Here is a 25577-nt window from a genome sequence, read left to right as displayed (position 1 = left end):
GAGGCAATTTATGAAACAGACGACATAATCGATTAAATATTTGCTCCAAACGTGTTCTTCACAACCAACAGGATTAGGAAAGAAATCCAAGGTCTTACGCGGCTCTTTCCTTTCATCAGATACAGAATAAGGGACCTTTCATAATTTATGGCTGGGGTGGGGTGTAATAATAATTTTATGGAGAAATATGTACAATGTGAATGACACCCACCCACCCCCTGCATGTCATGTACAAAATCAATGCCCCTCCCATAATTGTTAAGCTTAATTTTAGAATATATTTGTGTACAAGATTGCTGACACCCCACCCCCACCCACCCCCAGTACATGTGCAATCAAATTGATGACCCCCTACTTACCGGAACAAAGTGGGTGTCCCCCCTTAAAATCATTAAAGGAACTTATTATTGACTTCAGAACTAAGACGTACGCTAAGTTGCCAGTTATAATTAACAATGAACCTGTTGAAACCGTAAATGAATACAAGTATCTTGGTACATATATTGATAACAAACTGAACTTTTAATGTAAATACAGATGCTATATTCAATAAGTGTCAACAAAGGTTACACTTCTTGCGCAAATTGAAATCTTTCAATGTTAATCAATCAATTATGTGTCTTTTCTATCAGTGCTTTATACAGAGCCTTCTGGCTTTTTCTGTGCAATGCTGGTATGGAACCTTGTCCCTTAAAAACAGAAACCGTCTCACCAGAAAAGTTTTATTAGCCAGTAAAATTGCAGGTGTATCTTTTGCTAACCTAAATGAAATATATGAAGAAAGAGTTCTCAAGTCAGCCCGTAAGATTATATCTGACCCAGATCATCCCATCTACTATGAATATAAATTACTACCTTCTGGGCGCCGTTATAATGTACCACGTTTTAAATCCAATCGTGCCATGAAATCCTTTGTTCCTGCCAGTATTAATCTTTTAGATGATTCCTTCTGTTTGTCTTACCTTGTTAACGTGTTATATGTGTGTTATTTATTGTATGAAAATAATTTAATCATTTTATCAATGTTTGAACTCTGTATTCTACACAAGAATTCCCTCACGGGTAATAAAGTATTGTCATTGTCACCCCACAACCCGACTGCATATACAGGCTTTCACGCGGTTCAGCGGAACTACGTTTAAAAAGGTAATGCCATATGTTTTGCCAAGGTTCTTGGGGTCAGACTGACAGTTGCGTTTGTTTTACAAACTGTGTGTTCACCTAGTTTCCGAATGTAAATGTTGACAAGCTGGTTAGTGTAAGATAAATGGACATACTTGATACTCGAGATTATTACATACCTTCACGCATGGAAGTTTTACACACTTGGTGTTCCAAGCAACGCTCATTCGTCTTGTTCAACGACATGTCAACTGTCTCACATTTGGAACAGCTGTATTTGCTTCATGTATGGAAAACGCACACTTTCTCACATACATAACGTAATCTACCGTATACATACATACGGGGAAAATGCTTTATCACAAGTACTTTGTCAATTGTACGATGTCCACTAGATCATGAGGATGTGTTTATGGATCATAAGTAGTGATGATGCCAGGTCTTCGCGCAAAATGTGAGCGTATGCTGTCCATCCGGTGATACCCACCACTAGTGGTGGTCCGATTCATTGAAATAATCGAAGATTCGTCGCAGTGACTAAACGACCAAGCAATCGATCATGTTTTCTCATAATCGAACACAAACAATTCTGGAACACTTTTTGCATTAACAATATTTTTCACAAGGTTGGTTTTGTAAGTTACATGTCATAACCACTACAAGCTTGTTGCAAGTCATGATTGAATTTATCTTAGACTCAATTTTATGTTCCTACCATACTAGTAATCCTTTCAAGATGGGTAATTTGCCACACAAACAACCCCCAAAGAACTACATGTTTCTTCTTTGTTATCTTTTTTTTCATTTACCAAAATAACCAGGAAAAAATCATAAATAACGCTAACCAATTATTTTTGATGACTGATCGGTTGTAATGAAGCAATCACCAATTATGAGGTTTTAACCAATTCCCAACACTACGCATCACAAACACATCAAAGGCAAGTCAAAAACAAAAACACGAAAACTATAGTACAAAGCCTAATAAAAAATTACATTCAACAATTTTCGTGGATGATGCACAAGTTTGGAAATATCCTCTCCAAAGTATCATGGACCTATTGGGGGAACTCAAAGTTTACACACCGATGTACCTGTCACGATCTAAAATGAGATCGAAAATTGTTGTCTTGTATTATATATTCTCATATTTATGGCCCTTGCTCCATGCTTTTCAACCTGCGTGAAATGGCGAGAGGTTTTCTAAAAAACCCAGAAAGTCAGAGACCCAGTAATGTAACACACTGATGTGATTAGTCATGACCTAAGATGAGTTCGAAAAATGATATCTCAGATTCATTTTAAAGAGTTATGGCTCTAATGAGTTTGCTCTATGCTTTTCAAAACAGGTTGCCTCAATTGAAGCAGTTTGTTTGGTGCTTGTAGATACCAATAACAAACTTATGAATTTGTCTTGTGCGTAAACAAGTATACTTTGTTTGACTGTTTAACATATCTTAAGAACTTCGTATTCAATATATCTCCTTCACGGTGAGAGACCTGAAATGTAACAAACTAACAAAAATGATTCAGAAAACCGGGGTCTTAGATTCATGCTTAGGGAGCTATGGCGCTTTGCAAGCGAAAATGAGAGATAACTATCAAAACAGTGTTGGAAAATTGGTGCCATAAATTAGTATGTTCCAGAGTTACATCACTTGTCACATGGTGCTCTGTTGTCTTGAAACCCGCGAAGATCCGGGTTAGAATTGGTCATCAGTAACCCATGCTTGTCATAAGAGTCGACTAACGGGATTGGGTGGTCAGGCTCACTGACTTGGTTGACAAATGTCATCGTATCCCAATTGCGGAGATCGATGCTCATGCTGTTGATCCCTGTATTGTCTGGCCCAGACTTGCTTATTTACAGACCGCCGCCATATAGCTGGAATATTGTTGAGTGCGTTAATCAACAAGCCAGCCAATCTTTTGCTTTGAGCAGACACAGTTATAGTCCTTTATCGATGATATATTACGCAGTGCTTGCGTCTGAACGGGGACAAGTATTTCCAAAAGCTACTGAAATTACATGAAGTTACTGAAGACTGAGTTCGAAGAAAGAGCCATAATATACTTTTTCTAGATAAGGGGCTTTGTGTGTATATTTAGTTCACAAGATTTTATGAGACTCTGTTTCACCTCCTTCTATTCATTACTGTATGGAGAATCACAGCTCTAATGTGTCCAGTGGTGGGAGATGGTGATTACGCTGTTTTTGTGTTAAATTCCTGAACTTGTGCCTATTGATTAGTAAATACATTTTGTGTTTCCTTGACCTCAAACTGGAACTGTTGGTGTGTTTCAGTGTTTTACTGTGTGCTATAGGAGGCTGTATGAGGCCACATGTTCTTGCAACTACTGACGTTACCTGAATGCTGCTGAAGGCTGAGTTGATGCAAGTATGATTCCGTAATTATGTTTTCTCACTTACTCCTATCATATTCGCTGCTATCTGAACAAAAACATTTCTAATTTGACCGATAACGGAAGACAAACTGCATGAACGTCATTGTTTGCGAGTTACACGTACTTTTAAGACACTAGATTTGCGAAGCCCTCTTAGCGCTAAGATAGTCGTAAGTGACATACATTAACATTAACTTACGACTATCTTAGCGCTAAGAGAGGTTCGAAAATATAGGCCTAGATTTTCGAAGCTCTCTTAGCGCTAAGATAGGCGTAAGTGGCAGAAGTTACTTGTCAGGTGCCAACGCCAATGTAAATATACATTCTATACTGTGGCCCTGTTATTTAAAGCAAGTGTTTACTTTGTCTTAACCAATATATTTGTTTAAAAAATATCTTGATAGAAAACGTGCATATGACATGCAAACGTTCTTAACGCTTGTACGCTCACTAACATGAAACCTAGTACTACGTTGATAAGTCAACCTTATGGGAGATCATCGGTTTCTAAAATGTTCACTGAATGCCCACATACTGGACACTGACGAGCTTGTATTTGAAACAACACAGTTGAGCTGACTGTCGAGTTAGTGGACACGACTGTACCGTGTACGGTATGCGAACTAATGTTGAACCACAGGTAGAGCCAAACATATGATACCCAGCAAAGATCCTCGTTACTCTTGTCCTTCAACATGGAGGTTTGCCGTACAAGGCGACTAATGGGATCGGATGGTCGGTCAATCGTGCTGACGTGATTAATGCATGCTTTGGTATCTCCATTGTGTAGATCGATGATCGTGATTTTCAATCAGTTGTTTAGCTCTTCCATGTACGAGTATATCCAGAGCGCCGTCTAAAGTTTAAATATTGCTGAGATCAGAAGAGATCAGATTATAACCTTTGATTGCGAGGTTGAATGGCATATGCAAACACGTATACATGTTGCTTGACTGACCCTTACGACAGGGAATCTAGTCAGAGTGGAATTATGAAAAAAGGTTTTTCTCCAAGGCATTTAAAAAGAGAATACAACAGACCCATCTGTAGAATATAACAATGTCAAAGGTACATATAAACTTTAATGGAGGGATCCAGCGATAATCTACGACGAGTTCAAACGACCATGTCAGCTCAATAACGATCCACCATCGGCATTGAAAACAGCAGTGCATCGACGACGCATTCAAGTGAATCATGTCACACTAGATTCTCTCAAGTTCTGTTGAAAGGTCAAGGACGTTATCTGGCGGATGAGGAAGACGGCGTAGACGTCCATCCATCTCGTCCCAAACATCTCTTTCGTCCGGTCCGTCAACGTTGTGGTGTTGCAACCATAACCTTGCCGTAGAGGGCGGGCAGTTCTACATGGTCGAAGAATCTATCCACCAATATAAAACCATACTCAGCAGCAAAAAGCGTCAGTACGAATTCAAAATTAGATAGGCACTGTAATCAAATCATTAATCAGAAATGGACATAAGCGGATCAAAACCATTTTTTGTACAATATCTTGACACATCAATGAATAACTCAGCACAATTTCAAGACATTACGTGAACGTTTGCAGTCCATTTGGACTCTTGACTTCAGTATCTAGTGTGACCACCACAAGCAGCAATAACTGCAGCACAGCTTCTATGCATGGAGTGCACCAATCGATTGATGAAGGCCATTGGCACCAGGAACCACACTCTGAGAAAGGCCTGGCGCAATAAATCGGCTGTGTTCGGCCTTGGTATGACATTATTCAGTCTCCTCTGAATTTCACCCCAAAGATGTTCAATTGGGTTTAAATCAGGACTAAGGTCTGACCACTGCATAATGTTGACACCGTTCTGCTGTAGGAAGTCCCGTGTTAGTTCTGGCAGTATGGGCCCGGGCGTTATCATGCTGGGAAATGTTGTTCCGGTGACGTGCGGAATGTGTATGACGTGGGGTCTGAGAGGTTGGTCGATGTAGCGCACCGCAGTGATGCCGCCTCCTCTCCCTGGACCAACGTTCTGGAACACCACAGGACCCACTCTCTGGTTCAGGCCTATTCCACCCCATACCATGATGCTTGCACCTCCCCATGAGTCTCTTTCCATAACACAATGGTCTGAGTAACGCTGGCCACGTCGTCGCCATATTCTTGTTCTGCCATCTGCAGTTGATACGCAGTACCGACTCTCATCTGTGAACAGAACAGTTCTCCAATGTCTGTATCGCCAGTTTTGGTGTTTTCGGGGAAACTGTAGACGTTCAAGCCGATGACGAGGGGAGAGGGTAGGTCCACGGTAAGGTCTACAGCAATGGAGGTTCCCACTGTTAAGACGTCGGCGTAGTGTATCAGTACTGATTGGTCTTCCGTGTGTTCCCACTGTCTGGCGTGCTGTTTCGGATGCCTGCGTAAAGGGATTATGTACATGCTGTCGCACAACATGGCGGTGTTGTTGTCTTGTGGTGACCCTTGGTCTGCCAGTACGGGGGCGATCATTTGTGGTGTTGGTAGCCCGGAAACGTTGCTGCAGCCTGTAGATGGTCCGAACGTTGACCTGGAAGTGATTGGCAAAGGCTTGTGCAGTGTGGCCAGCTTCAAGTCTTCCTAGCGCCTGGTTCCTCTGAGCTGTCGTGAGAAAGGGCATCCTGCTGACGTTGTAATGTGAATGTTTTAACCAGGTTTTGGGGTGCATTTTATAGGGCTGGTCCTTGTGAAAAGCACGTGCAGCATGAGTTGCATGAAAAACATGGAGAACACCGTACCATCTCCGAGATCAGGTTGCGTTTTTGAGACCATTTCCTGGGTTCAATTCTGAGTTTGGGAAGGAATGTCTTTGCTCAGGTAAAGTTGGAGATGCTGTCAAAAATATACAATCAAAACATTAAATGAGTTTACAGTTATCCATTTCTGCGAAGGAAAATTCCAAACTGAAGTTTCTTTTGCTGCTTAGTATATAACAGGGTTGAACAAGGGGGTAGTTCTATTGACATACAACGCCTTTATTACAATATATGCGACGTTTCAGCGGATATACTAACATCGTTATCAAGAAACGCATCACTTGCTTGATGAAGGATTTAGCATCTACATCGAAACGTCGCGTATATTGTAATATAGAACTTGTACATCATCAGAACTACCCCCACCCCTGTTCATCTCTCCAACGTCTTATTGTCACTCAAAGAGTTATAACACTGTCCTCAACGAGACATATGTTACATCGATGTAATGTAATCGTAGGAGTATCGAATTATGAAAACTCAGATTTCAGTGTCGACTGTAATGTCTACATCAGTAATATACTACCCATCAAAAGTTTAGACTCACTAGTGTAAATGTAGCCACTTACTTAAGTCAACTCTTCTAAACTAGATTTTGCAAAATTTTCCATACCGTTTAAAGGTACTGTTTACACATGAACTGATGTATTGTAAAACAAATTCGTAACGTTGAAAAGAGTATTGTCATGGGTTAAAAAATGATGAAACTGGTTGAAAATTGGCGAATTTTTAACAAAATTTTACACCACAACACAGCTGTTCACATGCACGATATTTGCACATGCTTTTTAGCAATTTAATGCATGATCCTCGTGCAATTCATCTGCATAAAGTTTGCAGTTGGTTCCCCAAAGTTAGTGGAGAAATTCATCTTCGATGTAACCACATAACATATGGTGAGTGCTTTAAGTGAGTCCTAACTTTTGATGGGTAGTATATAATGTATTTACCCAAATGGAGTGTGAATAAAGTGTCCTAAATGTTTGAAAAAGGAACCTCGTTTGACATATTTCTCACTTTTATCATGAGAAGGTGATATATTATAGTTTGCTTGCTGGCTCCGATAGGTGGAATACAAGCGTTCTCTAACTTGGAGTTGTACGTAGTTGACAGGAGCTGTTCCGTTTTACGAGAGTGAGGCAGATTAGAAGGTTTCATCTATAAGAATATAAGAACACCATTAATTGTGGCCCAAGGCTTCTTCCGTCATGTGCTGGTGTTGTGACATTTCTGTCGCTATGTAGAGCATTACAGACAATCACATCACTGTCGCTATGTAGAGCATTACAGACAATCACATCACTGTCGCTATGTAGAGCATTACAGACAATCACATCACTGTCGCTATGTAGAGCATTACAGACAATCACATCACTGTCGCTATGTAGAGCATTACAGACAATCACATCACTGTCGCTATGTAGAGCATTACAGACAATCACATCACTGTCGCTATGTAGAGCATTACAGACAATCACATCACTGTCGCTATGTAGAGCATTACAGACAATCACATCACTGTCGCTATGTAGAGCATTACAGACAATCATATCACCGCTAAGCGTTAAGCTTCGCACGTTTAAGATGACAAGCGTTCCATAATAGTTTACAATGTGAAGACGTTATTCTAATCAGCTTAGGCGGAAGTAAGTACCGTCAGTCTCACATAGATCAATAATCCACGTTTTTGTTGGACATCTTGACTGCGGAGGAGGAACCATCAATATGAAAATGTACGGAAACACGAGCATCTCCGAATATATTTTTGTGTTTAGCGGATTTCAGCCTACAGTAATTGGACACCTTTTTGTAATGAGCTCAATTTGAATTTTCCCTTTACCCAGAACTCTTACCAAAACTTGGGTTACCAAATAAACCCACCCCCAGCCTACCTACCCGGCGTTGTAATATACAAGAAGAACCCACCCCCAGCCTACCTACCCGGCGTTGTAATATACAAGAAGAACCCACCCCCAGCCTACCTACCCGGCGTTGTAATATACAAGAAGAACCCACCCCCAGCCTACCTACCCGGCATTGTAATATACAAGAAGAACCCACCCCCAGCCTACCTACCCGGCGTTGTAATATATAGTTGGTTGACGTGCAGGGTGTGGCGTGCTGCACAACCAGCATATAAACTCATTTCCTGCCCCTCATCAGAAAGGAGCAAAGTCACTGGCATCTGTGGCAGTTTTGTCCACCTTGACAATTTAACCTCCAGCTAGCCTGTGATAGAATCTACCTGGTTCAGCATAGTGTGGAAATCGATTAAAATGTCAGCCGTCTAGGCACTTCTATCGCCGTTCGTGTCGTGCGGCAGTACACCGGCGCCCTTTTTCGCTTTTTATGACAGCCACCTTCTTTGCCTGGGACACACCAGGACTACCTTAATTCACAGTTCATTTCGTGGTCGTATTTAAACCAGTCTCTCTCAATAAAGAAGAAGCTGACATCCATAATATTTTATCTTACACTTAAACCAGTCTCAATATAACATGATTAGTAGAGGTGAAACGGTACACCGCGGTATTAGTGGAACCGCTGTATTTTGCCTTCGGTTGGGTATACCGTAGTGCAATCCAAAAATGTCTTTATTTGGTTTAATGTTTTATTAACCTTTTAAAACCTTTTCTAAAATGTTAAGAAATCGAATCATTTTGTGAAAATCTATGCGTTTCTTTTCTTTTGCGAATTATGATCATATCTCATATACCGAACTGAAACAGACTGAACCGAAGGCCTTGTAGCGCAAGACGAACCGTACCGTGGTAAGAGCGTACCGTTCCAACCCTAGTGATTAGTGCACAAACCACAAACCATAAAAATGGTTGATCGAAACCTGAAACATCGTAGACTATCAATAACATATATTTGATGTCTATTGTGTTTTAAACGGAGAGTAGATGTGTCTTCTAATTCCCAGGGTGTTCTGAAGTCGGCATATTTTCCCGATAATAATAATAATAAAATACAAAGCAGATAAATCAAAACACTTGTTTCGTTTTAATCAGTTGTATGAAACATCATATTTGAAAATAATTGTATATTTACACTGATGAGGTAGAAAACACGATGTAAATGAGGTATGCACAATGATAACGATACCCATAAATAAACTATTTCAACTTCAGCGCACACTGTACTAATTGCAGTGACGTGCCAAGACGCCTTAATGACAAATATATACTTTCTAATACAAGGGACAGGAAGAGAATTAAGAAATGTATTTTTACATAAATATATCTTGACAGGAACAATCACAAACTAATATAACAGTGAACGACTGATTGTTGAAAATAGTTTTAAATTAAGTATCATTGCATAAAGACAAACGAGAAACACGTATTCTTAAAGTCCTGCTTTGTTTGTAAACTGTAGTATTGTACCTGAGTTGGAAACAAAGGTAGCTTCGCACACACGCACAAAACAATGCATTTTGGACAATGAAATATGAAACATACACACGAAATGAAGTCTTCTGTCAACATCTTACTTTGTTTTGTTCACACAGTGATCAGACCATATCTTTACTATGTTACCAGAGAAACTGTTACTCGAATACGTTACAGATTTCAGTTCTGACATGCACTTACAGATACTATTTCAAACTAAACTGAAAAACGTACAAATATATTGCTTTCTGAAACATGCCAACGCTCGTAGGCGACATATGTGTGGAAATGAATGTGTCTGACAATAATAAATTTGCGCTGGCATCTTGAAATGTGTGTTACACCTATGCTTTGTAAGTATTCCAGATTTGAGTTGTGATTATCCCTGGTTATATGGACGCGGTTTTGAAGGAACAGTTACCAATAACATTCCTTGTCTTCATGGTTGGCGGCCTTGGCACCGTAGTTAGGAAAAAAGGATAATAAACTGAACTTTGTTCTTAGCATGAAATCAGGAAATTAAGTTTAAAGACGAAAATATTTAGCATGTTACTGGGTAATAGCATGATTTAGATTTGTTGCTCAACGTGACCATAACCACTTCGCCGTCTTAAAAAGTTGCGTTAAAGTTCTGATATATTTAACATACTTCTTCCACAATGATATCATGTTCACGAGATTGGAGATTATTTCACACACAACCATTACAAGTACCTGCTGAACCATAAATACGTCGGACATCGGAGTATGAGGAGTTCTCCGTTTCTCAGAACACAGTTAAATATGAGATTGTTCTTTGGAATGTTACATTGTGTGTGCCACCAGTGTAGATCCTTGCCTGAAGCTTGAGCACGGTAGAAGACCTCCCCGGCAGGCTCCAGGAACCAGTGGCACCGTTGGTGGCGGCGGGGACGTCAGCGAGACAGCGCGGTATGAGGTAGCAAAACGTCGGGACACGGGACTGTGAAGTACATACAAGACGCGATGAACACTCAGAAACCGAGTTTGTGCTCGCAGTATTCTCCCTGATACCGTCTCGGGCACTTGCATACTTTATTGATATCCATTGTTCCGTTTATGAACTTCGTCTCCCTGAAACACTCGCCACCGTTGAGGCACTTCTTCTCACAAAGTTCGTTACAGAACGTGCCGGTGTACGGCTCCAGGCATTTGCACCTGAAACCTGTATGAAGGGTGCCGGTGCAGTAGCCGCCGTTGTTGCACACGAAGTTGCCCGCGCAGGAGGCTTCATGGTTGCGGGCCCTCTCGGCGATGCGGGCAAAGTCGGCGTCGGTAGCAGCACCCGGAAAGGGGTGGAGAGTGGGGAACCCCAACACCTTAAGAATACCCAGATCCGACGGGATGTCACATTTGTCGCCCTGCCAGCCTGGATTACATTCACATTTGACAAAATTAGGTAGAGCTGTTCCAATCTGCTGTTCACATGAGCCGCTTTTGCAGGTTGACTTGCACGTTGCCATTGATAATATAGTGATGATAGATGGGGGTGAGTCCTGTTTGCCTAGAACGGCGACCAGTGAGGCTAGGCAGAGCGACAGACACAGAGCCATGTTGAGAGTCATGGTTTATACGAGCAGGTATGGTTTACTCAGCAGTGATGGACAAATGTGTCTGGTCGAGGTAGGTAGCAGCACTATTTAAATAGCACCCCGCCAACTGACCGAGTGCTTGGCTTGTACTGCCTCCCGATTTCCGCGTGTATTCTTCCCCTTCATAAAGTAGACAGATGACGTGAATTTGGACGGCGGTAATCCATCACCAGAGCGTCGTATGTTCCGGATGAGTGCCCCCAACGAGGTGATAACAAGTAACTACCTGCTGGCGGGAGGCAGCTATGTATATATTGCGGTGTCTCCCCTACCTACTGGGGGAGGGAGTGATGCAGATGTGTAGGTGCACCTGAAGCAGATTGGTGTGAGTGATAAATGCGCCCTGCCACTTCACACAACACCTCTCTGCCACAGGCTACATTTCAGTGCTCTCACAATGCAGCATACTGAATGAGTTTCACAATATGTATCCATGTGTTTTTGAGTCACCCTTTGAAGCGAGTTGATCAGGACACCTGGTGGCGCGGGGTGCCAGACAGGGCCTCCAACGACCCTTTACATTAAATATTGAATTTCCTATCTCGAATTGCCACACTTTGAAACAAAAGATGTTAAAAATGACAAAGGAGGCAAAACATTATCATTTCTTTGCTTGAAATGGAATTGCAAGTGGTAAAGTTGCTTGATGTCCTTAAACACCAAGTAAACCCTGAATGATGATTACATAGTTTTAATTATATATATATTTGAGGTGAGGTGAGGTGAAATTGGGTTTAACGCCGTGCTTGAGAGTATTTTGCTCATATGTATGTGCGGCTGCTTGTACTAGCCCAGACTGAAGCTGGTTTTATAGTGCTAGCCCACTGAGATACCATGCCGCAGTGAAGCATGACTACCCCACTCAGACACATTATACTGACTCCGAGCCGACCAGTCCTTGTTGTACCCATTACTGCTGAGCGCCAGGCAGGGACCAACAAGTACCATATTTTAACGTCTTTTGGTATGACGCGGTCGGGGATCGAACCCGCGACCTCCCGCTCTCCGGGCGGGCTCTCTAACCACTACACCACAGAGGCGGTCATATATTTGAGAGGACAACGAGAAACGCATAATCAATTGTAACCATAAATCATAGCCCAATTCCTAACTATACCATAACACTATTTTCAATGCAATTATGTAAATCATACCTCTTCCACTTTTTTGGACCTGGTATCAGTGAAATACAACTCACTTGTCCAAATATCCTACTAAATATATATATATATATTAACATTAAATCAGACTTCAAAACATTTGCATTATTGATAAAGTATTGGGGGAGAACGTCTGCTTCTTAATCAGTCAATAAAAGTAAAGCTTTACCGCAGCAAGATTCATGTAGCAAAAATGTCGAAAAGATTCTCCAAAGCGTTCAAATACAAAGGATAGTGTACCGACGGATGGAAAGAAAAGTGCATGGTACGTCTTGATTAACGACTTTATCTGAACGCAGTAATTGTGAAACCCTTTGTTGGGCTTTGAACTTGTGTCACTCGTCCACGTCATTCTGCACGACCCACGTCGTCATAAGGATCATAAGGTTTCAGATAATGGAGACAACACAGACGTTGTACGACAGGTTGTTTACTGCACGTACACGTAGTATACGGGAAGTCGTATCCGGACTGGTCACGTCGCAGTTAAAGGTAGTGAGGGGAGCTGATCACGTGATCACCGAATGGCTGTGATGATTAAGATGCTAGGAGTGGACTGGACACACCTGTACCAGGCTGTGAACATCTCGGGGGGAGTGACCAGGATGTCCTCATCCCGTGGTCAGAAATGGCGCATCAATAAACGGTCTCTTTTTCTCCCCTTTTCAAAATTCCTGGATCCGCCCATGTATTGAATATACAAATGTATACAAATGGAAGTGCCGACACGTATATATTTCCTAAGCATTACAGTCGTACTGTGTTGTTTAACATATCTGTTGTTTATAGCTGGAAAAAGGATACTCATATTCGACTGTCCACATAATTTTGGGGACGTCAGCTTGCATATTTAATTAGATCTCCAATTCAGAGCGGTTTCTTGTCGGCCAAGGATGAACATATAGAATTATAAAGTTGGGCAACAGTTAATGCCCCTACTATATTTGGCCAGTTATGAGTCTAGCAGTGTGGCATTTACTCGCTCGCATGTTTGATTCATCACGAATCCGATGGCAAGCTAACATTAAGTTACGTACGACGAGAAGTCAGAACTCGAGACGCGACTGATCACTACTCGCAATGCAAAGTCATTCTTGAAAATGCGACCTTGAATATCAACAGCCAATATAAATGTGTGGGATCGTAGTGTTCACCCCGTAAATGACCCCTCATTAATTGAAACCTGTGTCGCATGAACGCCACACATTACGGCGCTCGAAATCGACCTCCAACATCCACACACAATGTTTACTCCCAATGCGTGTACATATTTCAAAACGATTAAATCATACCGATAGTAATAATAGCTAGAACACGACTATTGTGCACCAGATTCCATACCCCAAGTGAATGCTAATAGGATGAGAGGCCATTGTTACCCCGGGCAGAGGATCAGTCTGCACTCGAGTTTCAATCTCAGCTGTGTGGGAGTACACAAACCAAACTGCTTGGTGAGGCGCTACGTTGACCACATGACCATCCTGCCGGGTACCCATTCACTGCTGGATGAGCATATTTTGAACACACAAGTCACATGCCACAAGTCGAGGAGCCATGTAACAGGTGCTTCAGGGTTGGTCATGAAAAGATACACTAGAAACTATCAGTTAAGAACCCACCCATCCATCTACTGTCCGTCACAATGTTGTTCAGCCCTGCCTCGCTTTTCTACAGTGCACAGGACGACGGTAATGGGTATATATTGTCGTCAATCTTGTCATGCCATACGCACAGCTAGGTCAAGATCTCTCTGAAATAAATGTCGAAATGTCTCTCTGAAATAAACAAAAACTGTCGACGTCCATAAGAAATCTCTGTTAAAAGCAGAGTTAATTGTACAGTTCCGACTGTTTCATGAGCACGTGTTCATTAATCACTATCAAATAGCGATGATACCAGTACCTAGCGAACGCACCACAAATTCAGTGTATGTTAATTCATATGCGCGGCCATAAAGAGTAAGGTAACCGTAATAAGAGATAACCCAGGCAGGGACACCCGGTGTCCAATCAAGACAAGGTACGAGGAACAGCGGCTATGAGAGACAGACTTTCCTCAATCAGGCTAACGCAATTTTAGCATGATATCTTGCTGATATTTATATAGCCAAATTAGTCAGGGCCCACTCCGATTATTATAGATGCTGTTCATGTTTTCATTTAGCCAATATTCGTATGGTCATGGTCTTAATTTGAGATGTCCTTTTTCCTCGAAGGTTTGTCTCACGTGATGTTCCATTCCTGTTCCAGATTAACATTTGAGGAAGGTGGAGTCCGGGTAAAGATAGGGACAAAGTGGTCTCAATCGTGATGTTGTTTTGTGTTTTGGCAAGTGCCGCATATCGCGATGACGTCTCCATCATATTTCAACCCATTTGCTTATTCAAAATGAGATTACTTCCAACCGCGGTGTACAAACAACTTTTACTTGTTTACCAGTAAACCTCGTAATCGGACCAGTTTCATTTGCGCATGCCCTGGAAACTCTGGCCAATGAAATACGTTTAAAGGCTTACTACCCTGGCCCTGGGGTGGTAATCTCCGCCTCTCCCGTCACGTCATCGACACCGCCAGAATACGTCAGCGTGGAGCGTCCATCGTGCTTCAGAGACTCCTGTGAATAACGAGTGTGTGATTGATGGCCCAAGACGCATGTACTTCACAGTAATAATATCACATCGCTTCCATACATATATCATGCTGTCACAAGACATGCGATAAAGACCATCTGTTCTATAAACACAAACCCGACTGAAATATATTGCTCGTCGTGCTTTCCTTATGATATAAACGTACATTAGCCTGAGGTGGCCGAGATAGAACACGTTCATAGGGCACCTGACGTTGTAACTCAAATATACGACGTTCACATACTCATCTGTAAAAACAATTGCCGGGAGAAAATGAGTAAAGTTTGCTACTAGTTATGATTCTACCTATATGTTCTACCTTCGTGTTCAAGCTCATGTATTGTAAACGTTCCTACAGGGATGGCCTACTCTAGATGCATTACGTGTTCAGGAACATGTATTGTAAACGTTTCTACAGGGATGGCCTACTCTAGATGCAATACGTGTTCAGGAACATGTATTGTAAACGTTCCTACAGGGATGGCCTACTCTAGATGCATTACGTGTTCAGGAACATGTATTGTAAACGTTCCTACAGGGATGGCCTACTCTAGATGCATTACGTGTTCAAGAACATGTATTGTAAACGTTCCTACAGGGATGGCCTACTCTAGATGCATTACGTGTTCAGGAACATGTATTGTAAACGTTCCTACAGGGATGGCCTACTGAAGATGCATTACGTGTTCAAGAACATGTATTTATTCCTTAAGGGATGGCCTATTCCTTAAGGGATGGCCTACTCTAGATGCATTACGTGTTCAAGAACATTTATGGGGAACTTTCCTTAAGGGGTGGCCTACTGAAGATGCATTACGTTTTCAAGAACATGTATGGGGGATATTCTTGAATTGATGGCCTACTCTAAACGCATTAAGTGTTCAAGAACATGTATGGGGGATTTTCCTTAAGGGGTGGCCTACTCTAGATGCATTACGTGTTCAAGAACATGTATTGGGGATATTCCTTAAGGGATGGCCTACTCTAGATGCATTACGTGTTCAAGAACATGTATGGGGAACTTTCCTTAAGGGTTGGCCTACTGAAGATGCATTACGTGTTCAAGAACATGTATGGGGGATATTCTTGAAGGGATGGCCTACTCTAAACGCAGTACGTGTTTAAGAACATGTATGGGGAACTTTCCTTAAGGGTTTGCCTACTATAGATGCATTACGTGTTCAAGAACATGTATGGGGAACTTTCCTTAAGGGGTGGTCTACTCTAAACGCTGGACGTGTTCAAGAACATGTATGGGGAATTTTCCTTAAGGGGTGGCCTACTCTAGATGCATTACGTGTCCAAGAACATGTATGGGGATATTCTTGAAGGGATGGTCTACTCTAAACGCATTACGTGTTCAAGAACATGTATGGGGGATATTCTTGAATTGATGGCCTACTCTAAACGCATTACGTGTTCAAGAACATGTATGGGGATATTCTTGAAGGGATGGCCTACTCTAAACGCATTACGTGTTCAAAAACATGCATGGGGAACTTTCCTTAAGGGTTGGCCTACTCTAGATGCATTACGTGTTCAGGAACATGTATGGGGAACTTTCCTTAAGGTGTGGCCTACTGTAGATGCATTACGTGTTCAAGAACATGTATGTCCTTAAACAGGATTGGGGATATTCTTGAATTGATGGCCTACTCTAAACGCATTACGTGTTCAAGAACATGTATGGGGGATTTTCCTTAAGGGGTGGCCTACTCTAGATGCATTACGTGTTCAAGAACATGTATGGGGGATATTCCTTAAGGGATGGCCTACTCTAGATGCATTACGTGTTCAAGAACATGTATGGGGAACTTTCCTTAAGGGTTGGCCTACTCTAGATGCATTACGTGTTCAAGAACATGTATGGGGGATATTCTTGAAGGGATGGCCTACTCTAAACGCATTACGTGTTCAAGAACATGTATGGGGAACTTTCCTTAAGGGTTTGGCCTACTATAGATGCATTACGTGTTCAAGAACATGTATGGGGAACTTTCCTTAAGGGGTGGTCTACTCTAAACGCTGTACGTGTTCAAGAACATGTATGGGGAACTTTCCTTAAGGGATAGCCTACTCTAGATGCATTACGTGTTCAAGAACATGTATGGGGGATATTCCTGAATTGATGGCCTACTCTAAACGCATTACGTGTTCAAGAACATGTATGGGGGATTTTCCTTAAGGGGTGGTCTACTCTAGATGCATTACTCGTTCAAGAACATGTATGGGGGATATTCTTGAATTGATGGCCTACTCTAAACGCAGTACGTGTTGAAGAACATGTATGGGGAACTTTCCTTAAGGGTTTGCCTACTATAGATGCATTACGTGTTCAAGAACATGTATGGGGAACTTTCCTTAAGGGGTGGTCTACTCTAAACGCTGTACGTGTTCAAGAACATGTATGGGGAACTTTCCTTAAGGGATAGCCTACTCTAGATGCATTACGTGTCCAAGAACATGTATGGGGATATTCTTGAAGGGATGGCCTACTCTAAACGCATTACGTGTTCAAAAACATGCATGGGGAACTTTCCTTAAGGGTTGGCCTACTCTAGATGCATTACGTGTTCAGGAAGATATATCGGGAACTTTCCTACAGGGGTGGCCTACTCTAGATGCATTACATGTTCAAGAACATGTATGGGGAGTATTCTTGATAGGATGGCCTACACTAGATGCATCACGTGCTTAAGAACATGTATTGTAAGCGTTTCTACAGGGATGGCCTACTCTAGATGCATTACGTGTTCAAGAACATGTATTGTAAACGTTCCTACAGGGATGGCCTACTCTAGATGCATTACGTGTTCAAGAACATGTATGGGGAACTTTCCTTAAGGGATGGCCTACTCTAGATGCATTACGTGTTCAAGAACATGTGTGGGGAACTTTCCTTAAGGGGTGGCCTACTGAAGATGCATTACGTGTTCAAGAACATGTATGGGGGATATTCTTGAAGGGATGGCCTACTCTAAACGCAGTACGTGTTCAAGAACATGTATGGGGAACTTTCCTTAAGGGTTGGCCTACTGAAGATGCATTACGTGTTCAAGAACATGTATGGGGGACATTCCTGAATTGATGGCCTACTCTAAACGCATTACGTGTTCAAGAACATGTATGGGGGATTTTCCTTAAGGGGTGGTCTACTCTAGATGCATTACGCGTTCAAGAACATGTATGGGGGATATTCTTGAAGTGATGGCCTACTCTAAACGCAGTACGTGTTTAAGAACATGTATGGGGAACTTTCCTTAAGGGTTTGCCTACTATAGATGCATTACGTGTTCAAGAACATGTATGGGGAACTTTCCTTAAGGGGTGGTCTACTCTAAACGCTGTACGTGTTCAAGAACATGTATGGGGAACTTTCCTTAAGGGGTGGCCTACTCTAGATGCATTACGTGTCCAAGAACATGTATGGGGATATTCTTGAAGGGATGGCCTACTCTAAACGCATTACGTGTTCAAAAACATGCATGGGGAACTTTCCTTAAGGGTTGGCCTACTCTAGATGCATTACGTGTTCAGGAACATGTATGGGGAACTTTCCTTAAGGTGTACCTACTCTCGCATTACCTGTTCAAGAAGATATATGGGGAACTTTCCTACAGGGTGGCCTACTCTAGATGCATTACATGTTCAAGAACATGTATGGGGGATATTCCTTGATAGGATGGCCTACACTAGATGCATCACGTGTTCAAGAACATGTATTGGGAACTTTTCCTTAAGGGATGGCCTACTCTAGATACATTACGTGTTCAAGAACATGTATTGTAAATATTCCTACAGGGATGGCCTACTCTAGATGCATTACGTGTTCAAGAACATGTATGGGGAACTTTCCTTAAGGGATGGCCTACTCTAGATGCATTACGTGTTCAAGAACATGTATGGGGAACTTTCCTTAAGGGGTGGCCTACTCTAGATGCATTACGTGTTCAAGAACATGTATGGGGGATATTCTTGAAGGGATGGCCTACTCTAAACGCAGTACGTGCTTAAGAACATGTATGGGGAACTTTCCTTAAGGGTTGGCCTACTCTAGATGCATCACGTGTTCAAGAACATTTATCTAAATGCGTTAAGAGCAAGAGTTCGGAATGTATACTTGCTAAACTAAACTAAACTAGAAATTATCATCTAGAATATGGTTCCTACAAGCACGCAGATAGGTTTCATTCAAACCGATTCTATATCGTTCACCTATCCTAGATTTTATCCGTCCACATTAGTCGCCAGATGATCTAAGATTCCGTACCTTACCAAATTCAGTCCACAGCTATAAAAATTCACAGCTATAAAAATTCACAGCTCCTCTTACCTAATTTTGTACCCTCTTACCTAAGTTTCTATCTTGAAACGGAAATTTTCAGGACCATGCTATTTAAGTTTTAAAACTCTTACATAACAAAAACTGATTTAGTTTCTTAATGACAAATTAAAGTATATGTGTTGTAATCAAATAATACCACCGATAATGGGTCCAACACCATCAGCCGTTTATGTAGATATGTTATTCAAGTTTAGAGAATGATTCTCCTTTCTTCACGCCGTCAGGAGTTCAGGAGGAGAAGTGGGATGACGATCCAGGATCAAGAAAACCTTCAGCTGACACCACCAGTGTTAATAAAATACAGGATGTGAGTCCGGATGATAAACAACTAACAACACACCACACATGTTCAGTAGGATTGCCATCGCTCATGAGAGAATTGAGAACATACTGAGTTATAAGTGGGCATGACAGTTGTTTCTGAGTCCTGATAAAATACGTTTCCGGTTTATCATCTTTCGTGAGAATTTACTTCGTTTTGAAGCAAGCTAATTCGTAACCATGGAAAAGTCTTTGATTCACCAGTTCAGCCACTAAAAAGCTGCCAAGGCACTGGAAACACCTCTCGAAGATGTTTCCATTGGTTTCTGATTTTCAACAGGAATCCTTCTGATTGAATATCTTCCGAAAGTTCAGACCATTGATAGCCTACCTGCTAATCTGGCATCTACAGTGTGGGAATATCTAACAGTGATCTAAGGCGTGTTGTTCCATCATGACTATTTGCCTTACCGCCAATACTGCAATGCATATCTATGCAACTGAACTCATTTGACATCTTTCGAATTCACCAGATTTGGCACCTTCAGATTTCAGTCTCTTGAAGAAAGGACTGTGTGGCCGGCAAATTATGCAAATTATGATGGTGTCATTATTCTGTAGGGGACGTTTACAACACCAACAGGAAGCTTTCTACATCAGTACAAAATATTTGTAGCCAGCTGTCAGTTTTCTCGACCCGCTTTATCTCCTCTGATGGTATTTTAAAGAGACAGTCGCCAAGAATAACATTGTGGCCGTAAGACCTCTTTTCAACCTAGTACATGGTGTGGTTTACGATCTTCAGGTGTATACAATATGGAAAGACGTAGTTGAACAGATTCACATTGCAGAACTGCTGTAGTAATGATAACGATTAATACCACGTGCCATAGAAGAATAATGCAAAGCTCCAAATGTAAATTTGAGAGAAAATGAATACGAAAATCCTAATTACTTTACCTCTCAGGACTTTATAAAAACCATGAAGCAGAATGCTGCTAGCTACTTTGATCTGATAGTTGGTGGCTAGTATGGTTCGTAGATGGCTTCCCACTAACTGATTATTTGCTACTGAGGACTAGTCATTGGATACCTCGCTAGTTGGTTGCTCTCTCCATTGATGACTAGTTGCTGTCTACCTTGAGGGATGGCAGCTGTCTGCATTGACAGAATGTTTCTGTCCATTTCTATGGATGGTTATTGCTACCTGGTTGATGGAGGCTGTGTTCATTCACTTTCACTGTGTTCATTGACTTTCTTATGGTAGAAGGGTGATACACTGATGGATGATAGCTGATTACCTGATGGTTGGTTGCTAGCTACATTGATGGGTGCACGATGTCTGCATTGGTGGTTGGGAGTAGCTTCACTGAGGCTTCAGAGTGTCTGCATTGGTGGCTGGGAGTGGCTTCACTGTTGCTTCAGGGTGTCTACATTTGTGGCTGGGAGTGGCTTCACTGATGCTTCAGGGCGTCTACATTGTTGTTGGGAGTGGCTTCACTGATGCTTCAGGGCGTCTACATCGTTGGCTGGGAGCGGCTTCACTGATGCTTCAGGGCGTCTACATTGTTGTTGGGAGTGGCTTCACGGATTCTTCAGGGTGTCTACATTGGTGGCTGGGAGCGGCTTCACTGATGTTTCAGGGTGTCTACATTGATAGTTGGGAGTGGCTTCACTGATGCTTCAGGGTGTCTACATTGATAGTTGGGAGTGGCTTCACTGATGATGCTTCAGGGCGTCTACATCGTTGGCTGGGAGCGGCTTCACTGATGCTTCAGGATGTCTACATTGATAGTTGGGAGTGGGGAGTGGCTTCACTGATGATGCTTCAGGGTGTCTACATTGATGGTTGGGAGAGGCTTCACTGATGATGCTTCAGGGTGTCTACATTGATGGTTGGGAGTGGCTTCACTGATGATGCTTCAGGGTGTCTACATTGATAGTTGGGAGTGGCTTCACTGATGATGCTTCAGGGCGTCTACATCGTTGGCTGGGAGCGGCTTCACTGATGCTTTAGGGCGTCTACATTGTTGTTGGGAGTGGCTTCACTGATTCTTCAGGGTGTCTACATTGGTGGCTGGGAGCGGCTTCACTGATGTTTCAGAGCGTCTACATTGAAAACAAAGCGCCTTTGAGCAGCTGAGCTGAGCTGGATATCGGCGCTATACAAATGTTAGTATGTATGTATGCATGTATGGTTGGAGGGTGTTACATTAATGGTTGCTTGCTAGCCTCATTGATGGTTGCATGAACCTAACCAGCCTGAATATGCCTGACCTCCTTTTACGTATTTATTTACGTGTATCATCTGGTTTTCAGAGGAAGATTGTTCCCAACATAAGGAGATACAACTGACAAACCTGTATAAACCATTGCTGATAAACCCTCGGGAAGTGCAAGTCCGTTTTGGTCCACAGAGAGTAGAGAACGATCGGGTTTATGCACATTGTTTGGCTCTGCAGGTAATTACAGGAAACAATTTGTTTACTTCAACCAAAAGTGTATAGTTTTCAGGACAAGGTATATGTGGTCTGGGTGACGAGTAGACGAGTAGGGCTACTAGCTGCTCCGTTGGAACACAGTTTAGACAGAAAAGATGATTGGGTTGGGGAGGGAGGGGGTGTGTGTGTGTGTGTGTGTGTGTGCGTGCGTGTGTGTGTGTGTGCTGGGGGGTTGGCTGTCCTTCATGACCATTTGTTACAAAATTGGGTTACCGTCTGACTTGCTGGATAATGTATATACGAAATTGTGGTAGGACATTTTAGTCAAGGGGTTTAGGCATGTCAATGGGCACCCATTGTGCTCACCTTCTGCTGATCCGTTTCTTAATGCAAATGGACCGGAAGTTATGCTCGGATTCGCAAAGTCAAAACAAGGCATTTTGGCCAAGAAGATCGTCCTCAGACGTATCCATAGAATAATATTGTTCAATAATTCACAAAATAACCAATTCCCTTCCTTCTATTTCCCATTCTGAGACATGTCCAGCTTTTTCTTGACATTGACAATTATGAGATCCTATGCATTATCCTACTTAGCCGTTTACCATGGTTTCCCGTGTTCAGTCAGGTGGACGGTTGACTAACATTGTAGTCTGTAGACTGTACAATTGACAATTGGAGTGATTTTCTCATAAGCGTCACAGTGTCAAAAAAGCGTCATTCTGGGGGATAACCCTTGTTCTTGGGGGCTTATTCCAATGGAAAGCAGGGCTTATGGTATCCAGACTGTCAAACACGCCTTTCTAGGTATAGAGAAATGTATGCCTCGTGGACTAAATGACCGAATCCGGTCACGTACGTTCATTGAGTTATTACGCATGGAGAAATATCTCGCATTAGGACTCAGCGTCACACACATCCTTCCAAGCCCCCCACAACAGCGACAACGTATCCCGCGATCTACCCACCCTAATAATGCATCATTTTGTCAATAGAACGACACGATACTTAATCAAATGTGTCAGTTATGGCCAGAATTTCATTTCCGCATTCCTCTCTGCATTGTTTATATGATATTTTGGAAGCCGTGGCAGCTGAGTGACAACTAACATGTTAACGACCCCCTCACCTTAAGGCTTTGTCATGGATGTGCTCCTGTGTCTAAGAACTCAAACACACGACCCGCCAAAGGCCATGGGTTCTGTTGTTATTTTCCAACTATCAAAATAACACTATTAGTGTCATACCATCAACTCACGTCCACTTACATTCAGATTTTCACTGAAATGTCCGTGCAACAACTTTGGGACTATGATCCACATCCAGCCTACGAAGGTGGCGCCTATCATACCAGGCAAAGTTTTTTTTCTATTCGAGCCATTGCTCACAGTCCGTCGTAGATAATGTACCGTTCGGGTGTGGATCTTGAATAGACCGCTTAAATTTGCTAGCATGTTGTTCTGGAACACACCTCTTCAATTTGATAGCATGTTATTCTGGAACACACCTCTACAATTTGATAGCATGTTATTCTGGAAAACACCTCTTCAATTTGATAGCATGTTCTGAAACACAGCTCTTCAATTTGATAGCATGTTATTCTGGAACACACCTCTTCAATTTGATAGCATGTTCTGAAACACAGCTCTTCAATTTGATAGCATGTTGTTCTGGAACACACCTCTTCAATTTGATAGCATGTTGTTCTGGAACACACCTCTTCAATTTGATAGCATGTTCTGAACCACAGCTCTTCAATTTGATAGCATGTTGTTTTGGAACACACACCTTCAATTTGATAGCATGTTCTGAAACACAGCTCTTCAATTTGATAGCATGTTATTCTTCAATTTGAACACACACACCTCTTCAATTTGATAGCATGTTCTGAAACACAGCTCTTCAATTTGATAGCATGTTGTTCTGGAACACACCTCTTCAATTTGATAGCATGTTGTTCTGGAACACACCTCTTCAATTTGATAGCATGTTCTGAACCACAGCTCTTCAATTTGATAGCATGTTGTTTTGGAACACACATCTTCAATTTGATAGCATGTTCTGAAACACAGCTCTTCAATTTGATAGCATGTTGTTTTGGAACACAGCTCTTCAATTTGATAGCATGTTCTGAAACACACCTCAAACATATTTGGTATTTGGTTATCAAATCTTGATACATTTCCTACAAAGACACCTACACTCCAGTTAAAGGTGTATGCTTAACAGCAGAGTTCGTCCTCTTTCCTGTTACATCCATTTTGAGACCTTTTTAATTGACACAGAGTGTTTTGATTTTGGAGGAAAGTAAAACTTGATGGACCGCCAGTCAGTTAGAAGTCAATCGGATAAGTCAATCTGCCATTTTAGCCTACATATGTCCCCATTTAAAATTCACATCCTTTCAAGGCGTGAAGATCCGGGATTGTCTCCAGCAAGCCAATTAAGCTGGTCGTAATAGGCAACTAACGGGATCGGGTGGTCAGGCTCGCTGACTTGGTTAAACATGTCATTGTATCCACGCTCCGTAGATCAATGCTCATGATGTTGATCACTGAGTTGTCTGGTCCAGACACGATGTTTAATTACAGACCGTTGCCACATAGGTGTATTATTGCTGAACGATTGTTAAACAAACAAACAAAGAAACACATATTAAGAATGGTGATAATTTATGGATGGCGACGTTTAGACATAGATTCTAATGTCGTTGTCAAGCAAATGTCATCATCTCAACTTATAAAGAAAAACACAATATTGTCAAGTCGATCGATCCCATTTCTCAGCATAAACAAATCTTGAGAAATCTGTGATTAGGACTATCCTTCAACATCATGTATTTTACTAGAAGGTTTGTAGTTTGCATGGGCAATCAAACAGATAATGATCATTAATTGAAATGCGTTGTGTGATATGTACATGAAACATGTGCATCTTACAAGAAACATGTGTTCAGATAGGTAATCGATTGCAGGATTTTTCTTTGAAACAATTGATGTTAAACATCTGAAACACTTTATAGTTCAAAATCTTTACTGTCATTTTTTACTTTATCTTCAACAAAGAACGTGCTTGACAGTTAGACCAATCATGTCATTTCCTAATTGGGTGTGGTACATTCACCAATGCCTTGATGATCATTCATTCAGATAACAGCAGACAGCTTTATGATGAAATGAACATGATATGTACAAAGTTAATAATTTCTTTGACAGATGTGTCGAGGTAACTGATTTGTTGAAAGCAGTTCCGTCACACGTAACTCATTTCAACAGGTATACCTATAACTTATGTTGTATATTTCCAGTCAATATGTACATTAGTCAAAGACTCCCCTTCAAGTGACAGCTTCAAGGAAATGCTCCAGGAACCACGCATCCAATGGTGAGTGTCATGTCAACACAACGGTCCTTGGCCTTCTCAAATCCTTGATCGAGGTGAAGGT

The 25577-nt window shown here is 41.8% G+C and overlaps 1 long non-coding RNA gene across 1 annotated transcript; it reads left to right on the top strand.

Annotated features, from left to right (window-relative positions):
- Positions 1-2900: 2900 nt before the first annotated feature.
- Positions 2901-24741, top strand: LOC124258524. Its single transcript, XR_006893610.1, has 3 exons — positions 2901-2960; positions 7202-7204; positions 24692-24741. It is a non-coding gene; the product is annotated as an uncharacterized LOC124258524 (long non-coding RNA).
- Positions 24742-25577: the final 836 nt, after the last annotated feature.

Source organism: Haliotis rubra, unplaced genomic scaffold (assembly GCF_003918875.1).
Source record: "Haliotis rubra isolate DU_JTF1 unplaced genomic scaffold, ASM391887v1 Scf696, whole genome shotgun sequence".
Lineage (NCBI taxonomy): Eukaryota > Metazoa > Mollusca > Gastropoda > Lepetellida > Haliotidae > Haliotis > Haliotis rubra.
This window is presented reverse-complemented; position numbering and strand designations above follow the sequence as displayed.